Source organism: Chrysochloris asiatica, unplaced genomic scaffold (assembly GCF_000296735.1).
Source record: "Chrysochloris asiatica unplaced genomic scaffold, ChrAsi1.0 scaffold00099, whole genome shotgun sequence".
NCBI lineage: Eukaryota > Metazoa > Chordata > Mammalia > Afrosoricida > Chrysochloridae > Chrysochloris > Chrysochloris asiatica.
The window spans coordinates 8,444,055-8,456,042 of record NW_006408617.1 but is presented as its reverse complement, the minus strand read 5'-3'; the positions used below and the strand labels follow the sequence as shown (position 1 = coordinate 8,456,042).

At 38.7% G+C, this 11,988-nt stretch overlaps 1 pseudogene; it reads left to right on the top strand.

The window, feature by feature from the left end:
* The window catches only part of LOC102818520, a 52,778-nt pseudogene extending 43,154 nt beyond the window's left edge, over positions 1 to 9,624 (top strand).
* Positions 9,625 to 11,988: the final 2,364 nt, after the last annotated feature.

Genomic DNA, 11,988 nt, shown 5'->3' with positions numbered 1-11,988 from the left:
TGGGTGACCCTGCCGGTTATTAAATATACCGGTGGCATAGCCCTCAGAATCACAGCAACTCAAGCCACCATAGCACGACAGACAGACGAGTGGTAAAATGTAGGGTCAGTGAAAAAGAGGAAGATGTCCAATGAGATGGAATTGCGGCACAGTGGCAGCAGCAATGGGTTCAAACAACAATTGTGAATATAGCACAGGATGGCAGTGTTTCATTCTGTCACTGTGAGTTGGAACTGACTCAATGGCACCTAACGACAACATGGACTGCTGGAAGAATGAAACAGTTGTCTTGGAGGGAACAGCCAGAATGTTCCTTAAAAGTGAGGATAGTGAGACTTTGTTTTGCTTACTTTGGACATGTTAACAGGAGGGACCGGTTCTGAGGAAAAGACACTGTGCTTAGTAAAGTGAAAAATAGTTGAGTGGATTGGGAAAGTGGCGGCAACAATGGACTCAAGTACATCTACTACTGTGAGGATGATGCAAGGACTGGGCAATGTTTCATTCTGTTGTATTCATGAGTACATGGGTCACTCTGCGTCTCAGCTGAGTTAACAACAACCCTTTTTTGTCCTTTGACTTCCATTTCTTCCATCTTCCCCCTTCTCAATTACAGAACTGAAACCGGAAGACACAGAAGTCATCTTTCAATCATATTGATGAGTGACAAAATGTTGACCACGTGCTCATAATCTAGAAAATTTTCTCACTTGTCTCCCCTGACTAATAAAACACCCTGCAATGAAGTTGAAATTGGGGTTCTGCAGAGGTAAACATGATGACAAGTCTCCTTTGGAGATATTTCCAGGTGTAAATCAGCATGCTAGTTGGAATTTTTTTTCTTTTCTTTTAAAAACAACAACACTAGAGCAAGTAATAAGCAGCAATCTGGTTCCTTGGTAGCACTGCTGAGCCATCATGGCAGGCCCATAATGCTCAAAATAAATCCATGTGTGTTTAATCTACTTTGACAGTTTTTCTGATGTTTTTAACAGAAGACATTCCCTAATTATTTCAGATCACCAAACTTTAAAAATAAACATCCAAATTGAATAGTTTTGACATTGATTGTGTCACCTTTGCTTTAGATTAAAAGTCCACCTAAAATTTGAGTTTCAACAGAAGAAATAACTCATAGCATGTTTGCAAAAAAAAAGAGTTATTAGATTCAACCTTGTCTGATGCCACCAAGCAAGTTTGCTCTTTTGCTCCTTCCTTGATTATTGATTCCATTTACATTTAACCTGCTTCACACTTAAAGTGCTATAATTCAAACATTTTCCAAAAAAAGGTGAACTCAAACGACTACATGAAGCGACTTCTTTCCAGTACAGAATTTTCAAATTTTAAACTATTCACAGGCATTCCACCCAGTGGGAAGAACAAGGAGTTATTTTCAAGATAGAAAAATCAATGAATCCCAAATTCCCCCTAGAGGTGACATTTGTTTGGACCTTAAGAGTCATTTACATTTATTATTCTTCCTCCTTTGAGCAAATTCTTAGAAGCCCAGAAGCATAATTTTTGAGATAATGAAAAAGGTGTCTACAGGACCATTTGTGTTCAATGCACATACCAGCCTATGTACACTGGAACAAGAATCATATTTAAGGTATAAAAAACTCATTAAGGTATCATGGGAAAAACAAGAACAACAGAAATCTAAGAAGCAAATTGCTAAACAATGGGGCACATACTCACTTCTAGCAATTATATCCCCCCTGTTGATAAGCCTCATCTCATATTAGAAAGTACTGGTTTCACAACCATTTATCTTTTCTTAGACATTTTCAAGATATGTGCATTTTTTTGTTGTTGTTTATTATTTCTTTCATGTTATTCATTTTATTTCCCTTTGGAACCTTAGACTTTTAAACCTTACAATCTCTATTGCTTAAAGTAACCTCTTTCAGATGCTTCCAAAGACTTTTGGACTCTGATTATATTATTTCTTCTAAGTTTCAATAAATCTTTTATGTGGCTTGATTATTTACCACTGAATTAAAATAAAATTAGATTACCATACAGGCAAGGCCTATCAAGTAAAAGAATTCCCCATACACTCAGGAGCTCTGGTGGCACAATGGCTAAGGGCTTCACTGCTAACCCACCATTCACTCTGCAGAAGAGACCTGATGGTTTGCTATTATCATGATTTTGTTGTTGCTGTTAAGTGCTGTGGAGTTGGTTCCAACCCATAGCAACCCTGAACAGGGTTTCTGAGGCTGTAAATCTTTAAGGGAGCAGAAAGCCTCATCTTTCTCCCGCAGAGCAGCTGGTAGTTTCAAACTGCTGACCTTGCAGTTTACAGCCCAATTCATAACCACTATGCTACCAGAGCTCCTTATATCCTCAGAAATCCTACGGATCAGTTCTACTCTGTCATATAGGGTTATTATGAGTGAAGCTCCAAACCATAGCAAACCAAATATACTAGCAATTTAGCAAAATTTAGAAAATTATATTTTACTCTTCCCTAAAATAATACTCTAAGGCAGTCTGGTAGCATAGTAGGTTACAAGTTGGGCTGCTAATTGTAAGGTCAGCAGTATGAATCTATCAGCTGTTCTGCAAGAGAAAGATAAGAATTTATTCACTCATAAAGATTTACAGCCTTGGGAATTCTACACAGGGTAGCTTAGACTCAGAACCAACTCGATGGCACTTAACAACAGAAACAACACCACCCAGCATCAAGGCAAGGCTATTCGGGGGTACTGTTTGCACTGCCAGAGAGGTGACTCTGGAGGTAAAGGCATCTGCACTTACAGATATTATCTTGGTGGGAATCTGGGTGAAGAACTCATGGTCTAACTTAGACTTGCAGATATCCACGGTCATGATGAGTGTGATGGCCCATAGACCACAGTTCTCCAGCTATCACAGCCCCACAGTGTCCACAGCTCCCCAGTCTTCCCAGACTGCATGTATAGCACCCAGAACTCACATCTGGAGTATCAGAAGAGGATCAAGAAATAGTTGGACTTGTTTCCCTCAATTTCCTTGAGAATGCAGCTCTTTCGTAGCTTATTCACTTTGGCTGCCCAGCAGCAATCCAACAGTGAATTGAGTTGTAGATATGAATTTGTTGGACTGGGTGCTGGGCTTCCTGTAGAGCCAGGGACCTGTGTACTCCAGCACAGGAGATGGCAATCAGTTATTGCTCGTTGTCCCATCACACTCAAGATACCACGTAGGTGGCTCAGGGCATGAGGCAAGAGGGAGATAGAGCACAAAACGTGTCCTCTTCAGGACAAGATTACCAAAGCCTCATTGTTCATAGTTGACAGTGACAGTGTAGACTGGGAATAGACCTTGCTGAAAACCTAGCAGGTCACGGTCGCCACTTAGGGTCAGGGCTGAGTTATTGCGTCATCACTGTGTCCCTTTTAACCAGGGCCACAAAGTCCTTATCAAGGTCATACATTAGCATCAGCTGGCCTTGGCCATGGTGCTGCAACCTCTGAGTGACAGCCAGATACACTGATTACTAAAAGTAAAGAGGATATAAAGCACTTACTAATGAAGATCAAAAACTACAGTCTTTAATGTGGATTACACCTCCACATAAGCAGAGCAAAGACTGCACAACAGGACATGATAAATGGAGCAAAGACTGAAATAGTTACAGATTTCATTTTATTGGGTACACAATCAACACCCATAGAAGCAGCAGTCAAAACATGAAATGATGTGTTGGGAGGGGAAAATCTGCTGCAAAACACCTCTTGAAAGAGTTAAAGAGCAAACATGTCACTAAGATGTGCCTGACTGAAGTCATGGTACTTTCAATTGCCTCATATACATGCAAAAGCTGAGCAATGAATAAGGATGATCAAAGAATAATTTGTGAACTTTATGTATGCTGCTGGAGAAGTATACGAATTCGGGATTGCCAGAAGAAGAAACAGATCTGTTTTGGAAATAAACCAGAATTCTTCTTAGAAGAGACAACAAAGAGATTCTTATCAAATACTTTGTACATGTTATCAGAAGGGTTCAGTCCCTGGAGAAGGACACCATGCGTGGTAAAGTAGAGAGCCAATGAAAAAGATGACCCCCCGATGACATGGATTGGCACAGTGGCTGCCACAATAGCATAAACATAGCAGTGATTGTGGAGACGACTCTGAAAAGGCAACACTTCATTCTGTTGTGAACAGAGTCCCTAGGAGTCAGAGCTGACTGGACGGCACCTAACAACAACTCCTCATTTATCAACATGGCTAGCTTCGAAAGACCAGGCCATTATATGAAAATCAGCACCATTCAAAAAAGAAAGATGGCAACATTAGGTCACAAAATGGAAGATGACTACATTATTACAAAACTGCCAAAATATGTTTTTATATAACTTTAAACCACCGAGAATCATGTGTCAGTCAAGTTAGCACATATAACCTCAACTATCACAATCATTATGACTCTGGCCTCACACCTCGACATTAGTCACAGCCAGACTTACATTGTTAATAAAGAACGTTTTGTGTGTTTTTTGGGGTTTTTTTTTTTTTTTTTTGCTTTTTTACAATTGTCTTAAATATAAAATGTCAGCTAATAAGATATTCAATTAATAAGAAGTAGTTGCAGTATGATCTGCAGATCCCAACATCTGAATGAAGCCAGGTAGTTAAACCACCAACAAATGACACGACCTCTTTTACTGTAGTTGGATCTAGTTTGAGGTTCAACTACCTTTCCTGTTTTTACATGACATTTTATTTCGTTTGTATATTTTCTGTTCTCTTCTATTATTTGTCTTCTGATGTGACAATTATGTTGCTAAATCTAGACATTTAAGTTCTTAATATATATATATATATACATATATAATTTTTCTAGAGTTTGCATTCAATTTTATTTAATAGAGTGCTTTTTTAAATTAAAGATTTTCATCTTTTCATTTTCCCTCACCTTTTGCTCTATTATCTTGAACATATTAACCATACTTAGAGTAGGATAAGCACTGTACCCCAAGGTAGTTTTGAACTGCAAGATCAGCAGTTCAAACTTACCAGCTGCTCCTCAGGAGTCCTAAACAGGATCTTCCTGAGTCTAACTAAATTGTGGCTCTGTGAGTTAATGCCCTGGACTGTAAAGTCAGTTTGAACCACAAGGTTGGTGGCTCAAGCTCACCAGCTGCTCCTTGTAAACCTTATACAGGGTCGCTTTTGGTCAGAACCGACTTGATGGCACTTAACAACAACAACAATTAATCACACTTATTTTCAAGTGAATGCCTGCTAATGCCAATGTTTGGCTCATCCATTGTTTGTTTATTTTCATGATCAATTTCCTGACTTTATTCCTATTACTAATAATTTTTATAAAAGAAAACAACTTAGAGACTCCATAGCATGGCTTCTTCATCTAGGGAACATTTCTTCTTTCTTCTTTCAGGTAGCTAGAATGAAGGAGAGGGGATTCTAGTACATTAATAAGGTCATGAAGTGAGCTATTCTATGCAAGTTAAGGCAGCCATTTTGTAAGGCTGATTTGCCTTTGTTACCAGAAGATGACCTTCCTGGCTTCTCTTTGAAATATTTGGTCTCCTCAGCAATGAAAGACTGAAAACAGGTCCTTTAAAAAAAAAAAAAAAAAAGGTTTATGGTATTTCCTAGGAATCCTGGTGTGGCTCTGTGGGCTAAAGCACTGCACTTCAAAGTCAATTTGAACAAGGTTGGTAGTTCAAACTCACCAGCTACTCCTTGGAAACCTGATGGTAGCTATGAGTTAGGACCGACTCAACGGCACTTAACAACAACAACATGGTCTTTTCAAAGAAAGTTGTTTGCTTCTTCCTCATGCAGCTTCAGGTTAAGGTAAATACTTCCAAGGGGAGGTTCCATGTTACTTTGAGGCCTGTCACCCCAATCTTGTTTCACTGACAAAAGCTCTGCTATGCCACAGCAGTAGTCTTTACTCAAGGGTCAAATCTGGATTATCAGACTAGATAATGCCCAGATACTTAACAAATCCTAGCGGAAAAGAGTTTTGGGAGATCGTAAACGTTAATTCATCACTCCCACAAGGACTTTCAATTCTCATCTGTTGTTCACAACATACATGTCCCTTCATCTTTGTTGTTGGTGTCATGTTTTGTCAAGTCAGTTTCAACTCATAGCAGCCCTATATAGGATTTCTGAGGAGTGGCTGGTGACTTTGAACTGGCAACCTTGCAGCTCAAAACAATTTTTGCAGTCCAGCACATTAACCCACAGTGCTTTTTTTTTTTTTTTAAATAAGCACTGCAGTGTGCAAGAAATCTCACTCTGATTTGACCAAAATTTCCCTCAAATTTTGTTCAGCAGAACTGGAAACTGGGCATGAGTCTAAGACATCTCAAATCTTATTTTTGTTACTCCAGCCACATGTTGCAAAAATCTCAGCTTGCTTCTTTGTTCTTAGCAATGACCCTTTGCACCTAGTCTATAGTTGCAACTTCTAGCCTTGCTGTGAATTTAGCAGCTTCTCTTAGGGGTAATTGCAAGTTCTCAGCTTTTGAAAGTTTCTCCCTGACTAGAAGTTTACTCTTTTTAGTTCTGATGGTGTCCACAATTCTCTGGGACCTTCAGATATATTATTTTTATAATTAATAGGCATCTTAATGTAGTTTTAGTGAGAACTATCCCATCCAAATGAAGTTGTTGTTGCCAAGTGCCATAGAGTCAATTCCGACCCGTAGCAACCTTGTACAGGGTTTCCAAGGAGCAGCTGGTGAGCTTGAACCACCAACCTTGCAGCTCAAACAGCTTTGCAGTCTGGCGCATTAACCCACAGCGCCACACCATTATTTTTCATCTTCATTGATCAAATGAAATATTTTAACTTATTAAACATTTTAAACTAGGAGACAAAATATAGAGAATAATATAATTAATACAATTGTATCCTCTATTCAGCTTAAGCAGTAAATTTTTGCAAATCACCCCACTTCTGATTTAACAAACAAATTACCATAAGTACAACTGGAGGCACTTGTATAAGTTGTTCCTTCTCCCAAATTAAGGAGCCCTAGAAATCCTGGTGTGGTACTCTAGGGTAAGAGCCGGACAGCTAACTGCAAGGTCAGAGGTTCAAACCCATCAGCTACTCCTCAGAAACCCTATACAGAGACAATATGAGTTAGAATCAACTCCACAGCACTTAACAACAACAACAACAATGGTGGTGTGGGTTAGATGTTTGGCTGCTAACCACAGGGTTGGTGAATCAAATCCACCAGCTATTCCAAGAGAGAAATGTAAGGCTGTCTGCTCCCTAAGAGATCTACAGTCCCAGAACTCTATACAGGGCTACTGTGAGCCAGAGCTGGCTCAGTGGCAGTGGGTTTGGTTTTGATTTTGCTTCCCTCAACGTTTTCACTCTCTTTATTCAGATATTTATAATTCTATACACATCTTCCTGCTCTTTACACACACGTACACATTTTTAAAATTCAAATTCATAATCCACTACCTAGTATTTTTACATGTCTTCAAAAGTTATATATGGTATGCTATCATACATGATATTATCTTTTGACACTTGCTTTGTTAAAAATCAGCATCCTTATTTTGAAAGTTCATTATGTTGATACACATTCCTTTTACATTTTCCTTGAACATTGACTTTTTTTGTCATTTTATCATTGCAATCAATGTTGCTATGAATATTCTTAGACAGTTTATCTTTACACATGTGTAAAATTTTCTTCATAGTATATCTGAAACCCTATACAGGGTCACTTGACAATCGACTTGACAGCACTTAACAACAACATATACTTAGAAGGATAATTGCTGGCTCAAAAGTTGCATATATCTTCAACTTTACAAATTGCTTTCCAAAGTGGTAGAATATTCATTTAAAGACTTTTTCTTGTTGTTAAGTGCAGTTGAGTCCATTCCAACACATAGTGACTCTGTATAATGTTTCTGAGGAGCAACTGGTAGATGTGAATCATCAACCTTTTCGTTAGAAATCCTGTGCGTATCCTACATTGCCACAACAGTTATTTGCATTTTATGGGAGCTCTTGTTTCAATACATTCTCACTAATACTTGGATTGTTGTTGTTGTTGTTGTTGTTGTTGTTAGGTGCCATTGAGTCAGTACCGACCCATAGCGACCTTATGCACAGCAGAACTAAACACTGCCCGATCCTGGGCCAACCTCACTACTGTTGCCACACTTGAGTCCATCGATGCTGTCACTTGGCTAATCCACTTCGTTGGGGGTCTTCCTCTTTTTCTCTGACCCGTCACCTTACCAAACATGATATCCTTCTCCAGCGACTGGTCCCTCCTAACAATATGTCCGAAGTATGAGAGATGAAGTTTGGCCATCTTGACCTCTAAGGAGCACTCTGGCTGCACGTCTTCCAAAACAGATCTATTGGTTCTTTTGGCAGCCCGTGGCACTTTCAATATTCTCCTCCAACACCATAAGTCAAAGGCATCAATTCCTCTATGGTCTTCCTTATTCACTGTCCAGTTTTCGTATCCATATGAGGTTATTGAAAACACCACGGCTTGGGTCTGGCGCACCTTAGTCTTCAAAGGAAAAAAGAAGAAATGAACAGAATAAGGTCACTGGTTGATAATGCGTATAGCTGTGATCCAAGAGTCAAAAAAAATCAAGGAAGAAGAAAAAGCCAATTAAGAAGCAGAGAAGAAAGCAAAAGCAGAAGCCAAATGAAAGGAACAAGAAGCTAAGGAAAAGCAAAGACAAACTGAATTAGAAGCTGCTCGGTCAGCTAAAGAGAAAGAAGAGGAGGAAGTTAGACAGCAAGTATTACTGGCAAACAAGGAGAAAGATAGTCAGAAAAAGCCATTAAGAGGGAAAGACAGAAACTTCGAAATTCATGCAAGACCTGGAATCACTTTTCTGACAATGAGGCGGAGTGAGTTAAAATGATGGATGAAGTGGAAAAACTTTGTGATCAACTTGAACTAGCAAGCTTGCAGTGCTTGAATGAAACACTCACATCATCTACAAAAGTAGGAAAGGCTGCTCCGGAAAAACAGATAGAAGAGATAAATGAACGAATTAGAAAAGAAAAAGAGGAAGCTGAGGCTCGTATGCGACAAGCATCTAAGAATGCTGAGAAATCAGCTGGCGGATGTGGGAATGGCGGTAAAAATTGGTCAGAAGATGATCTGCAGTTACTCATTCATTAAAGCTGTCAACCTCTTCCCTGCTGGAAGTCATTACCAATAACATGAACATACATTCTTCTTCTGGAGTCAAGAGAACTGCCAAAGAAGTTATTGACAAAGGAAAGAGTCTTCAGAAACTTGACCCTCATCAAAAAGATGACATAAACAAGAAGGCTTTTGATAAATTTAAAAAGGAATAGGGATTGGTACCACAAGCAGACAATGCAACCAACACCTTCAGAATGGTTTGAAGCAGGTCCATGTACAGATATCACCCCATGGACAACAGAAGAACAGACGCTTTTGGAACAAGCTTTGAAAACTACCCAGTAAATATACCTGAAAGAGGGGAGAAAACAGCAGAAGCGGTGCCTGACAGGATAAAGAAAGACTGCATAAAGCGATACAAGGAACTCGTTGAGATGGTAAAAACCAAGAAAGCTGCTCAGGAGCAAGTGCTGAATGCAAGCAGAGCCAAGAAATGATTCCCTGACAATCTTTGTTGTGTGTGCATTTTTATAATAAAATGAAAATACTGTACAATAATAATAATTTTGCAAATCTGGTGATATAAACTGGAATCCCATCTTGCTTTTTTTATTTGTATGTTCTCATTTATTAAAGAAACTGCTTTTGTATGTTAAATCTAAGTCCTTAGATGATTGTAAAATCGCAAAACACCTTCTCTGTGGTTGGTCTTTTCACTTTAGGAAGGGACTTCAAAACTTTAATGGAAAGATAATGGGATTTTTCCATGAATTTTGAAGCCTCCCTCATATTCAATATTTTAATTCTAGGTCATTTTTTTTCCTTATGGCTTATTTTTGTCTTAATTAATAAAGAATCCCCTTAAGTTTTCTTCTGAAAGTCATAAATGCTTCTTGTACATATTTCATTTTTTCATCCACCTATAAATATAAGGTATGAAGTAAGAATCCAATTTTATTTTATTTTATTTGGCTCTAGCTTTTTTCACTGATTTGAACTGTCACCTTTATCATCTGGGGTTTTTTTCGGTTTTTTTTTTTTTTTTTTTCAGATATGCATGTGTTTGTTTTTTGAGTCTCTAATGCGTAGTGGTTACGAATCCGGCTGCGAACCGCAAGGTCGGCAGTTCGAAACTACCAGCTGTTCCGCGGGAGAAAGATGAGGCTTTCTGTTCCCGTAAAGATTTACAACCTCAGAAACCCTGTACAGGGTCGCTATGAGTCGGAACCGACACCACGGCACATAACAACAACAACAACAACAATCAATCAATTTCATTGCTCTATTTGTTCTTTTATCTTACAGTTAGTTATCTACAAAAGTAAGATGTCTACTCTTGCCATATGCTCCTTTGTAAACATTCTTTACCTTTATGATTTTATTAATCAGGAGATGTGAGGCTCTGATGCATAAGAAATGTTGCTGCTGCAATACCGTGGAGTCAGTTCTGACTCATATCAGCTCTGTACAGGGTTTCTGAGTCTGTAAATCTTTACAGGAGCAGAAAGTCTCATGTTTCTCCTGCAAAACGATTGGTAGATCCAAACTGCTGAACTTTTGCTTAGCAGCCCATCTCATAACCCACTATGTTACCAAGACTCCGTGCATAAGGAAATAACCTCCACAAAATCTTAGTGACTTCAAAGTTTTTCTCCCCCTCCCTGCCCCCCGACATTATTGTTTAACATGGTCAGATGGTTCTGTTCTAAGCGCTGACTCAGAGATCTAGCTCTTCATCTGTGGCCTCATGGTCATCTTAGTGACCTCACAGTCACGGCCACCATGCTTATTATATCCAATGGATAGTACTAGCTAATCTATCAATGTAAAGATGCAGCTTATGGCATACTTGTAAACATTCATGCAGAATATTTTGAGATTTTTTTGTTTTGGTTCCATAAATTCACAGATAATTTTTTAAAGAACTGACATCTTTTCTAACATTGTATATTTCTATTAATGAATAGAATATATCTTGCTAATTTTAGGTTTTCCTGTGAAGACCATCACTTACAAAGAGAAGTAATTAGCTCTAGGGCTCCAGAGCTTTCGGGAGGTGAGCTGACTTCATTCTACATGTTGATGCATTCTCTACACAAACTCTGATAGTCTGTCTAATGTCTGCCAAGCACTGTGTGCCAATATCAAAAACTAAGATGCCTAAAAATCTGTTTACTGTACTTTAACACTTTTGATAACTCCTACACATTTTCTATGTTTTGTTAAGTGCTGTCGAGTCAGTTCCGAGCCTTAGCAACCCTGTATAGGGTTTCCGAGGAGCAACCGGCAAGCTTCAACTGCCGACCTTGTGGTTTAAACTGACTTTGCAGTCCAGCGCATTAACCCACAGCACTGCATGATCTAATAAATAATAAATTCTCTGTCACATGTAGCATTGGACCTCATTTGACTTTTCCAAAAGAAGAAATTAGGTCACTTTCTTCAGAACTATATTGGAAATATTGAATCCTATGACCTTTTCAGTCCATAATATTCAGGATTTCCCTTATTCACAGAGGAATGTGTAATAAAACTTCTAAATCCATTCTCTCTTTGGGCTGCAGGGATTTTGATATGTGGCAGTGAAAGGAGGGCAGTATATACTTCAGAAACCTGTTCTAATTGGTTTCTGGGAATCCAGAGACTTGAGTCTGATAAAAGTAATTCCATTGGTTATTCTTCATTATTAAATATATGAGAAAACGTATGCAATGCATACCAGTATCAGCTTCCATAGAGTTGATTCCAGTTCTATGTAAGAATAGAACTATTGGGAATAGATCACCACAATTTTCTTCCATGATGAACTTGAACCTGTAAGCTCCTGGTTGGCAGCCAAGTGTGTTGATCATTTGCACCAC